Genomic DNA, 13,271 nt, shown 5'->3' on the forward strand with positions numbered 1-13,271 from the left:
GAAGTATCATTTATTTAAAATAAATCTAAAGAAATTTGAGTGCAATGTGTTAACTTAAGTTGCATGTACATACCTTAACTATTTGATACATATTTTATATAGTTCAAGGCTAACTTTTGCATGACAAATAATAACGAGGCAACAAGTTGCAACAAAACCAAGAACATCACTAATTCAGAAGTTAACTTTTTAAATTGTGAGCATATCAAGAACTAGTGCTTATTACACATGAATCCATTGAAAGATCTTCAATCATACACTTCCAAGTGGGTAATCAAAGCTCGATATGTTAGAATATATGAAGTCTCTGGATCAAGCAACAAGTTAAATATTAGCTCACTAGATTGTGTTCTTGAAGATAAGGAGGTCATCCAAATTTATAGTTTTAAGAGTAATGGCCAAATGTGGTCCTAAACATATAGCGGTTTTATGATTTTGATCTTAGACATTACGTTTTGAATTATTGCATCCCATACATTTAAACTCAGGTCAGACTCAGTCCAAAATGGACGGAGCTGTTAAAAAACAGACGGTCAACGTCTTTTAAGCCAATTTTGACCCAATTAAATTATTAAGTGCAATTATTCATGCCCAAATTAACTCCTTAATTTTTATTAGCAAAATGGTAAAAATAAAATACATGAATTACTCCAAAACAGAAAATGCAAAACAAACTATGTTACTCCCTCCGCCTCCCCTCCGGCAAGACTTCCGCCTCCGCTGGTGCAACCAGCTCTCCCCTTAGGTCAATCACTGCGCCTTCATCCCGACGAGGACGACACCATCATTCGCGCCCACGTCTGCTTCGTCAACAAATGGGCCACCATCGCCCGTCTCCTCTCCCGCCGCATCAACAATGCCATAAAAAATCACTAGAATTCCACCCTCAAGCGCAAGTTCTCCTCTTTCACCGAAGACGACGGGCTACTCCCACGACGAGATCCGCCTTCGCCACCTATTTCTCCCTGCCCATTCCCTCCGCCTCCAATTCTACCCACACCAGATATCCGCTCGCCGATCCGCCCACCAGTCTTAGCCTCTCGCTCCCCGGAATCGACTCCGTTAATCACAACTGACAACACTGACTCACCAACTCATTCCCTCAAAATTCAATCTAATTCTGTCCAATTTCCGCCGCCGCCTCTTCAACCGATGCAACAGCAAACGGGGTTCAATTCTGTGCTCTTTCAGTGTGGAAAGAATTTGAGTGATGCAGGAGATAATTCGGGCGGAGGTGAGGAATTACATGGTTGGATTGGAGGAGCGGCGGCGAATTGAACACCAGGAGAAGCAGCAGCTAAATTGATACGAACTTGGTGAGCTGATCGAACTCGACACCCTTCCGTTTCAGCTCCTCGACGCACTTGCCCAGCAGCGTCGAGTCTTCTTTCTCCCGAGCCAGTATCTTCTCGAGATGGAATTCAACGTCGGTCTTGTGCCGGATGGCTCAATGAAGCCCAGGGGGCAGAGGGAGGCGATCCAGGAGTGGCGACAAAGGTGGGGGCGGGCGGCAGCGGAGGAAGAGGGTGGTTGGGTGGAAGGGGTAGAAGAGGGCGTTGAGATGAGAAGAGGGAATTAATCTTCTTATTTTATTTAGAATAATAAATATTATTTTTGAAGTAATTAAAAAATTATTATTAAAATGATTAATTTGGTCCAAATTTGATAAACATCAGTTGACCGTCTGTTTTTATCGGCTTCATCCATTTTGGACTGATTCTGACCCGAGTTTAAATGTGTAGGATGCAATAATTCAAAACGTAATATCTATGACCAAAATCATAAAACCATCTTATGTTTAGGACCACGTTTGACCCTTACTCTAGTTTTAATTATCTATATGCAAATATTGTAATACATGTTTCATTTATTTTTATACTGGGGACTTAGATTCACGCAAGTTTTCCATGTGTTCAAATTCAAATACCAAATAAAAAATTCAAAGTTTTATGTATTCATAATTTCTTTGTGAAAAAAAATCGTCTAACAAACATAATCACTAAAAACAAAAACCGACTGTTTGTGAATCCGAAAAATGAAGCTCTTGAAGTGGAAGACTTAAAATTCCCATAATACGTTTTCAAGTTCAAAACTTTCGACAAGGTGGCAGTGATAAAAAAAATCTATAATGAGCCACTATTTGGTAGTAGAATTTTTTTTTCATTTAGTGATTTTTGTTAAAGCTTTATACAAAAATATATACAAATTTAAATTTATTTACTTTGTCACAAATATAATGGGTGTTGTGGTGGATGCCGGAAATGTGGTGACACAAGGAAACTCTAAACTCCTAGAAATGCAGATAATGGATAAGTAAGACAATTTTTGCTTTGATATATATTTCAAACATCTACTAAGTGAAGAATAACATTAAATTGTTATCAACTAGGCATAAGAACATCTACTGCACATTAATGGAGACAACTAAGCACGAAACAAATCCAATCATAATTGTCATATTCCGCAAGGTCAACATGTTTAAAGGTAAGTGTGGACTACAAAAATGGTCCATGAACTATGAGTTTATCTCACCAATAGTCCATTGACTTTTAAAATATCTACAGTAGTCTCTGGACTAAGGGTTTATTTCAAAATCGGTTTTTTTGCATTTTTTTCACCCAAAAATGCCCTTTGGGGGCTAGGTAATTTCGTCTTTATACAATTTTCACTTTTTTAAACTGATATTATTTCAATGATATACTAGGTCTGATATTATTTTAAAATTATCTTCTTCTTCCCTTTTTCATTCTTATTTTAAAATTATTTCAATGATATACTAGATCTGATATTATTTCTATGATATACTAGATATTTTTAAAGTCCAGTGACTATTGGCGAGATAAACTCATAGTTCATTGACCATTTTTGTTGTTCACTCTAAAGGTAATTATTTAATTTGTTCAGTTACATATATTGTATTAGAGCATCTCCAATAGCAGCGAGCGCACCGGCTCGCCAATTTTTTGCGCTCGCCGGTCCGCTCGCCGAACTATTGCAGCCGGCGAGCGCCAAATCGGCGAGAAAAACGGTGAGCGCACGCCGATTCCCGAGCGCTCGCCGATCGGCTGGCCGCTATTGCAGGCTCCTGATCGGCGAGCGAAAATTTTAATTTTTTTTATTTAATGTTTTTTTATGAAACTCGTTCTTGGTTGTTTCTCTTTTATAGAGACATCCTTTTATAGAGACATCCTTGAATGTTTTATGTTCCACTTTCGATGTGGGACAAACTCATTAATAAGGATGTTGTAATGTTATTTTAATTTTAATGAAGTGTGTTTTTTTAATTAATGTACTTTTTAAAATTTTAATATTATTATTGAATTTTCTCGTATCTGTGTCGTAAATTTAATTCCGTATTTTGTGTGATTGTCAATTATTTGTTTTATATAATTTTGAGTGATGTGGCTAGGCTATTGCTGGACTATTTGTTTGTCTTGATAATATGACAGGAGGATTTTTAATGCTGATGATGTGGCAGGAGGAGTTTGTGGCTGGGCTATGGCTGAGCTATTCTTATCGTGGATGCCCATCCACTACGCGTCCCGCGCGCGGCTCGCGTTCCTTCCCGGAGGGACGGTTCCGCCGCGGGACGCGTTGCAACGTTCGTCCCGTCCCGTAGCCCGTAGCAGCGAGACAAGGGACGCGCCGTCCCGTCATGCGCCCGGGCGACGTGTCGCGCCCCCGATGCATGCGTGACGCCCACTCGCTGGCCCGCGAGTGGGCGTCGTCACGGATGACGCAATATTTTTTTTTTAATTCGAATTTTAATAAAAAAAATTTATTTTTTAAACGGTAATGTTACCGTTAATTTTTTATTTTCTTTTTTTAATTTTTTTATTTATTTACTCTATAAATAATACTATTTTATACTCATTTCACACACAAACACACATCTATTCCTCTCAAATCCTCTCTATAACCACTCCAATTTCATCTAATTGAGCACATTTGGGAAAACTTTGGCGGAGAAAATTAAATTATGTCATTTTTATTTTTTTAGGATTTTAATTATGTCCATTTTCTATTTTTTTGAATTTTAATGTTGTTTTAATTTTAATAAAGTGTGTTTGTTTTAATTGAATTGGGCTGGAAAAAAAATAAAAATGAAATTTAATGAATAGTAATTTAAGGGACGGAGGGTTGCAGGTTCCGTCCCTTAGTTAAGGGATGGAGGAATAAAGTACAGTGGGCCTCAAATAGTAGTTTAAGGGACGGTGGGGGACAGCGTAGTCGTAGTGGATGCTCTTATAGATATTTTACATTTTTGTATTCTAATATTTGTATGAATAAATGCAGGTGAAGGAGCATAATTTAATGTCTCCAATGTGCTCCTTAACTAAGACGGTAAATAAGTCCATGATTTATGCAAATGGTAAATCAACACATAGTAGACAAACATTTTATAAACACAAGTCATGAAATCTATTTTAATAATTGTATCTTATATGATTTTAGGAGATGCAAGGATTAATCTTACCAAACTGAATGTTGGAAAAATTAACAAAAAAGTTTCTTAACGAATATGACTATATGAGGATCTAAAAATAAACAAATATACTCTGCTTAGAGGTTTTTTAAAGTAACCTACAGATTTACATTCTTCCGATTGCATTTTAGATAAAAAGAAAATATTATGTAATTAAGTTTGTTGATGCATGCACACAGCAAGAAAATTACTGGATTTGTGGAGAAATAGTGACAGTTTTTCCTCACTATGGAAAATGGTAGTACATTTATCATGCAAGATATGGCAAAAAAAAGTTAATTAAATGTAGAAGATAAGTACCGCAACGGATGCCTTAAACACAATTATGATGCAATTGAAAGGTATTCTTAATTTTAAAGCAATTTGCAAAAATAACATTTAAGAAGTAGAGAGAAATCGGAGGAAGATGGAGAATTTGAGAGATCAATTATGAACCGTTGGAGTGTTATTTGTGGTTAGTGATTAGGGCTAGGGGAAAATACCGAAAAAATGATATATCGCTCGTATCGTATTGAAAAATATCGAAAAATATATCGTAATTTTCGATACGATACAATACCGTATCATAAGTTTTCGATATGATAACGATATGAATTTCCTTATACCGCTATATATCGTTTTATATCGAATATAAGATATTTATCGATATTTTCGGTATATCGAATTATATTGAAAATCAATACATATTGAATTATCGATATATACGGTTTATATCGAAATATATTGAAATTTCGATACAATATTGAAGTATCGATCTTTGATATATCGTTCTGAACGGTATATCGAATTTCGGTACGATATATCGAAATATCGATACGGTAATGATATTGATATTATCCATATCGAAAGTTCGATATATCGAATTCGATATATCGAAACTTTCGATACGATAACGATATGAAATTCTTTCATACCGATATTTTCGATACGATACACGATAAAACGTTTTCGATACTATATATCGTATTGACCCACCCCTACTAGTGATAATCGTAAATGAGATACCATTAATACTAGACTCGGACTTTCAAATTTCTGATTTCCTAATCATATATAGGAGTATAATGTCTATTTAAGATGCTAACACAAGAAAATGCATACAAATCTAGGTCGCAAAATCCTTAGCTATAGATGGCACGAGCTATGAATTTTTTACATGACTACGCGTAGAAAAAGTGCGATTCTACCTCATAGCTACACTGCAGCCTTGTAAAAATTACTATAAATTTCTAGTTTCGATTTTGAATTAAGACTATCTAATAAATTGATAAAATAAGAGCATCCGCAACTGTGGTGGGGAAGAAGGTCGCCGTCCGTGCCAGCGGTGAGGACGAGGCTCGCCGCCGCTGCGCTCGCGCCGTGCCAGCGAGCAGTCGACGTGGCGGCACACGATTGGGCAACGGCATAGCCGTTGCCTTTGAATAATTTTTTTTTAAATTCGTTAATTAATTTTAAATAATGATAAAAAATAAAAAAAATATTTTCCAAATCCCAAAAATATGGCCGTTTTTTTGACCGTTTTTCTAAATTTTTTTTCCCCCAAAATCATCTATAAATACACACATTCATCATCCATTTATCACATTAAATCATCTCTCATTCATCTCTCATTCATAATTCTCATACAAACTATCAACACATTCATCCCTCACTCAAAACCTCAAATGGATTTCACCCATATTATGGCGGAAGCGGAGCTCGAAGAACAAGAATACTACGAACAACATCGTGCCGCTTACGAAGCATATGTCGCGGCGAATACCCTCGCTCCTCCTCCTCAACGAACTAGATCAAATCGCCGCTACATCCATCGTGATCGGGAGGGAGCCCACGAAAGGCTCGTTGCCGACTACTTTGCCGACCAGCCGCGGTTTCCGGCAGATTACTTCAGGCGCCGTTTTCGCATGTCAAAGCGCTTGTTCATGCGAATTGTCAACACATTGTCCGCACGTGTTGAATTCTTCCAAACAGGTCCAGATGCAGCCGGCCGGCAAAGTATCACGCCGTTGCAGAAGTGTACGTGTGCCATCCGACAACTCGCAACTGGGCAAACGGCCGACATCTTCGATGAGTATTTGCATATCGGTGAGTCCACTGGAATCCTTTGTCTAAAGAATTTTTGCGAGGGCGTTCGTTCAGCTTTCGGGGATGAATTCCTTCGGGCACCCAGCACCGATGATATCCAACGGTTGCTTCGTCTCCACGAATCAGTCCATGGCTTATCCTTGAGGCGGTCGCCGACTACCGCCTATGGATTTGGCATGCATATTTCGGCGTTGCCGGAGCCAACAACGACTTGAACGTGCTCTATTCTTCACCACTCTTCAATGATGTGATGAATGGTGTAGCACCGGCGATCGACTTCACCATCAACGGAAATACATACCACATGGGTTACTATCTCGCCGATTGTATCTACCCAAGGTGGTCGACGTTCGTGAAGACGCTCCACAACCTGCACGACCCGAGACGGGTTCTTTTTGCGCAGCGTCAAGAGTCCGCTCGGAAAGACGTCGAAAGAGCCTTCGGGGTCCTTCAAGCCCGATTCAACATTGTGAAGGACCCGGCTCGGCTGTGATACGTGAATAATATCGCCGACATCATGTTCACGTGTATTATCTTACACAACATGATTATAGCCGACGAAGGGCCGAGGGCGGCTAGCTTCTACGACGAGGATGAAGTCGGAAGCTCAACAGCGAGGTCTCCCCCACGCCGAGGTGAACATACGACGGTTGGCCAGAGGATCGAGACAAGGCACACAATGCGCGATACCCGAACCCACATTCAGTTACAAGAAGACCTAATCAACCACATGTGGACGAAATTCGGCAACGAGTAGTGGTTTTTTAAATTTTTAGTATTTTAATTATGTAATTTTTAATTTTTAGGCTTTTAATTATGTCGTTTTTATTTTATTTGTCATTTGTAATTTTATTTAGATTTTTTTAATGAATTTTATTATTATGGAAATGTTATTGTTTAATTGAATTTTAAATTAATTGTGCTCGTCCTTGCGAAAGAGCACAGCTGTGGGTGTTGTGCTCTTGCCAGAGAGCATGCAGAAAAAGTGGGGCTGAGCTCACAACTATGCCGCTGGCAAGATCACTGTTATGGATGATCTAAACCCCAACCCCTCCCCTCAATTTCCAAGTGCACTTTGTATAACTTTTCTGTGTCATATTAATAAATAAATAATCCACTTTGCTTTGAATTCAATTATACTTTCTGCACTGCACTTGTACACTCCCTCGATCCCGTCATTTCTTTTAGGCATGAGATTTAAGAAAATTATATGTATTGAGTTAAAGTAAAGATAATAAAGTACTCCCTTCGTCCCATTAAATATGCAACTTTTACTTTTCGGCACGTGATTTTATGTAGTGTTGTTTTGTGAGTTAATGAAGAGAGAGTAAAGTAAGAGAGATGGAAAAATGGAGAGAGTATTGTTTTCATTTTTAGAAACTTTTCATTTTTAATGGGACAAACCAAAAAGGAAAACGTTTCATTTCTAATGAGATAGAGGGAGTATGAGAGATGAAAAAGTAAGAGAGAATAAAGTAAAAGGAGAGAATAAAGTAAGAGAGAGTTAACGTTTTGTTTTTTGTTAAAATAGGAAATTGATCAATTATAGTGGGACAACCCAAAATGAAAAGTTGATCAATTATGATGGGACGGAGTGAGTATATGCTTTCAGTGTTAATGGTAAAAATAAAGAACACGTAATCCTTCATTTTGGAACTTTGGAAGCTTTTATCTGAGATGAAACCAAATAGATATGCAATTGTAGGATATTATTTGTTTATACATTTTCACAATCAATTATTACTATTTTATATTGTTAAACACATATAGAATACGAACGAAAAAGAAAAACTCTACCTACGCCTACGACTATGTATTTGCAGCCGGGAGGGGTCCCCGTCCACAAGAACTGATTAATATATTCTCACATCACATGTATGCCAAAATTGACTTACATATTTAATAGTATAGCTTCTTTTTTTAATTAAATAGCTAAATAATTCGATGTAAATAATTAATTAAGTAATTGAACTTCACCACATAAACTCGTAAATCGTGTGAGTTGAGCTGTTGTAGGATTAATTAGACAATGACTTCATTTGTTAAAATAGTAGTAAATAACTAAAAAAAAGAAATAAAAATAATTAGCACTAACAAATAATATGAATTCAATCCAAATCCAACACGAAATCATTTTATTTTTCTGGGATTGACACAATAATAATGACACTACTCTATAAATGGCACATATGTTCGTGTAAAAAATTACTATCAATTTTACTCTACTAGTCAATCGGCGGTTTTTAGTTGGAAAATGGGAGTAGTGAAATTTGACCATTAGAATCCTGTAGAAGGCATTCAATATTCAAGAATGGTGAGCAGATTTTATAATATTTGTCCCATCTAATCTATTTTTAATAATAATTTTTATTTTAATGATTGATTATGTATAAATAATCAATATAAAATCAAAGAGTGATTCGTTATTTTTGAAGAAAAAAGAAAAAAAGAAACACCTTCGATAACAATGTATAGAATTTAGAAGGGTGAAAAAAAAAGAAAAAAAAATTGTATAGAATTTAGAAGTATATTACAACATATAGTAGTGGTAGAAGCTGTATTTCAAAAACAAAAATATCAAGTATTTTAATCAAAATTAATAAAAATATATATATATAGCAAATATACCCACTTGTAGAATCGTAGTTCATCTGAAAAAGATATGACGTGGCATTCATGCAATATACAACAATGAGTCACTCACCTTACATATACAGCAAACATATCTTCATATATCTATTATCTCATTTTTGTTACGGCATTATATTTTGAACAAAAATAAAGCCAAGAAACAAAAATGTGTGATTTTCTTTTGTAGTTCACCTGCTAACTTGAAAAAAAACCACATTATTTTTGTGTGAATTTCTTAACCGCCGCTTGTGAAATTTATTAGCTATGTAATAACATGATATTTAGATTTTACAATAATCAATTATGATTAGAAGTATCATAAATAATATCTCAACAATGACATCAAATAAACAATTTTGATAATATAAATAGACGAAGAGCTAAAAAAATCAGGAGAGTCACACTCTCCCTTCATTGATAATTGATATATTAGAATAGACTGAAAAATTTCAAAACATTTATTGAGATTTAACGTTATTAAAATCTAACAACGCCCTTCGTCTATACCTATATAAACATTCACACACACTGAAACATATATAGACATATATTTGTATATAATCATTAATCATATTCGGTTTTCGGCATGGATGCTTTGTGTTTGAAGGCAGGGATTCACGGAATCACGGCACCGCCGATTGATGCTGCCGGGAATGCGGATTGCGGCTGATTGCGGCGGCGGATAGGCCGTATGTTTCGTCGAAGAATTTCCCTTGGGAATTCACTTTCCGGTTGCCGCCACTGAGATCGCTATGGTCGGGGACCAAAATCAGGTGGGAGACGGCTATTGCAGTGGACGACGCGGTTTTGGGTGAAAAGGATGAAGCGGTGGATGAGAGAGGCAATGAGAATTGGGTTTCCAAGGTTTTGCATTTCGATTCGTTGAGAAAAGGGGCGGAAACGAGGGTGAAATTGGAAGAAAATAGTGGAAATTATGTTGAGGAGGAGGAGATTTGCTGTGTTGAGAATGAAGAATGTGATGTGTGCGATGTTGACGATGAGAAGATTGAATTTGGTTCACTGCAGTTTAGGCATTTTTCAATTTGGCAATGTTGTTCGAATTAAGATTCTAGGTCATAGTATATTTGTGGGTATTTCATGAATTGCAATCGATCTTGCAAAATTACACATTTCTTTTGTTGGGAATTTGTTGAGATAGGAAGAAACAAACGAAAAAAGAACACTAATCTAACTGCATTCCTGGTAGATTTAGCTCATATTATGATGTTATTTTTTAATCTAATTGGCTAATTGCTATGCGAAATGAAGCTACAGCCTGGGAATCTTCTGAGATACCATGGATTAAAGCTGGTGACTTCATCCATAGAGAAGAAAGAATTGGCATTGAAGATTGAGAAAGAAAAGGAATCAGCTGAAAACCTACAAAAGAGGATGCCGAGAGGGATGAAACCGGAGAAGCAGAAGGCGTTGAGGCGGAGGCTGAAGGGAACCGCGTTTCTTCTGCAGCTTATCAGATTGCTGCTTCGGCTGCTTCTTATTTCCATTCTCATACTAAGGTCATTCTTAGCTTGAGATCCTCCAAATGGAAGCAGAGTGAGAATTGCGTGGTAGATACAAGTGAATGTGATGCAGGTGTCAATATGATGAATCATGATATGGCCTCATTTATGGCTGTGGCTGATGATCTCAACTCGACTCTCACATGCTTGTGTGAGTGGTTCATTTGCGATGATGATCAAACTGCAACAAGATTCTTTGTTATACAGGTGGAACAATTATGCCTATAAGGATATGATCACACATGTTTTCTCTGCTATATATTTAAGTTGCTAAATCATCAATAAAATTATACTCCATTTCTTTCAGGGATCTGAGTTACTGGCTTCATGGAAGGCCAATCTACTCTTCGAGCCGATTCAGTTTGAGGTAGCCTGCTTTAAAGCTTGTAAAAAATCAAATATTTCGACGTTAAATATTTATGTGGTAATAGTGTGTGATAAATTGGATGAATCCATGACAAGTACTATAAGACTCTCGATGCTACTAAACGATTTTCTAGTGATACTAATGGTTCGCAATGGTAAATCGATGATTTTAGATTTTAGATTTTAGAATTTTAAAAAAAATATTAGTATATACATCCGCAGTGGTGTATCAATGATTTTTTTTGAGAATTCAAATAAAATACTATTGATATCTTACTATCCTAAAAGTCCACGAGCTGTTAAAATATTAATTCAAATATAAATATAATATTCAATTCATCCGCGATTATTTGTCCTACTTTGACTCTCTTGAATTTTAAAAAATTTAAAAAATTGTTTAAAAAATTTAAAAAAATTGGCAGAAAAGGTTAGTGAAATGTGAGTATTTTATAATAAAATATATAGTATATAAAATGAGTTAGTGATATGTCAGATATATTTATCAAAATTAATGAAAGGTAAATAAAGTAAATAGATTGAAAATAAAAAATGAATAATCACTAATGACATAACTGGATTTATAATATATATACAAACAAAAACAATAAATAATACTTCATTCGTCCCATAAAAATATGTGCACTTTCTATTTTCGTTCGTCCCTCAAAAATATGTGTATTCCATTTTTAAAAATTTATATCAATTTAATAATGTTGGTCCTACTATCCACTAACACTATTTTATCTACCATTATCCTTCTCACTCTTACTTTACCCTATCATTCAGCTTCTCACTCTATCTTAATTTACCAATTTTGTCTTAATTTCCATGCCGTACACATTACACTTATTTTTATGAGACGGAAAGAGTATAAATAATAGTGGATTCTTGAAAACTTTTAAAAATAGAAGAACATATGCTATTAATATAGTAGTAGTAGTACCCAAACGCCTAAACTATTAATCACAAATGGAATTATAATCTGATCTCGAATCCCAACACTATAATCATATTTTCTTCTCTCTACCCACCTTCCACTCCATCGCTCTATTGCCCTGTCCCCTTTTCTCATCCTCTGTTCTCTGTAAAAAAAACGCATGAATATGGGAGGATAGCACCGGCCAAGCCGTCCCTGACTCCTAGTATTAAAATCTGAAATCATTTTACTAACGAAGACGTCTCTATATAATAAAATAAATAAGATGAGAAATTGCAGCAAAATAAATTCACAAATTTCTAACTTTATTCAGATTCTATTTTTAGCTTGATTCTCGACCTATGAGTCGAATATAGTATAGTAGTACATATTCATGAATCTAGAAACATGATGGAATATTTAGTTCACCTCAAGTTACGAAAAACATTTCTTAGCTTGGCAATATTAGTTAAGATCTCAAATCATTTATGTGCCAACTTGTTGCAAAAATTATGATTATAGATGGATTTTATGCTACTTTAGAATGATTAATACTCTGTTAATGAACCGTGTAAATTTCTTGGTTGTTGGATAAATCAACTAGGTTCTTAATTTTTAATTCATAGTATAAGATTTGTGTTCCTTTTCACCTTGATTTACGGTGCTTCCGCCACAGTCAAATATAATCATCAACCCAATAATAGTAAAAGAAATCCAAAACCTAGAGGAATAAGCAGCTTACTTACCACACAAATTGTCGCTTTACACTTTTTAAAATTCAAATTCTAGACACTAAACTCGTGTAATTAAAATCAAGGTCGAATATTAACATTCTAAGCTTATATTTAATCTTATTATAAAATTTTGATTAATTTTTTAGTGATCTTCTAGTGGATTCGAATAAATATTATGTTCGTTGATGGCCCGGCCCAAGTTGAAGAAAAATAGCATATGATTGTCAGTATTGAATAAATTATGAAATGATGATGTAGTGTCAATTCTAATTATAGAACTCAAAGAATGATTACACTAATTCATTACTTGGTAAATAATGATTCAAATCGACGAAGATATCTATATCTAAATAATGAAAAATCCACGAGCTCTCTAAAAGGGTAATGACTTAATTTAAGCATATCTGTATATGTAAAACAAAAGCAGTTATGACAATTTTGTTTCAATTGGTTCATGAATTTAGTGGTGATAACACTAAAAAATTAATCTTTTAAGGACATAAAATGGAGAAGCAACTACTTGCCTATTTAGG

The 13,271-nt window shown here is 35.4% G+C and overlaps 1 pseudogene; it reads left to right on the forward strand.

The window, feature by feature from the left end:
- The first annotated feature begins 676 nt into the window (after positions 1 to 676).
- On the forward strand, positions 677 to 1,548 carry LOC121795691 (annotated as a pseudogene).
- Positions 1,549 to 13,271: the final 11,723 nt, after the last annotated feature.

The sequence above is a fragment of the Salvia splendens genome, chromosome 3, assembly GCF_004379255.2.
Source record: "Salvia splendens isolate huo1 chromosome 3, SspV2, whole genome shotgun sequence".
NCBI lineage: Eukaryota > Viridiplantae > Streptophyta > Magnoliopsida > Lamiales > Lamiaceae > Salvia > Salvia splendens.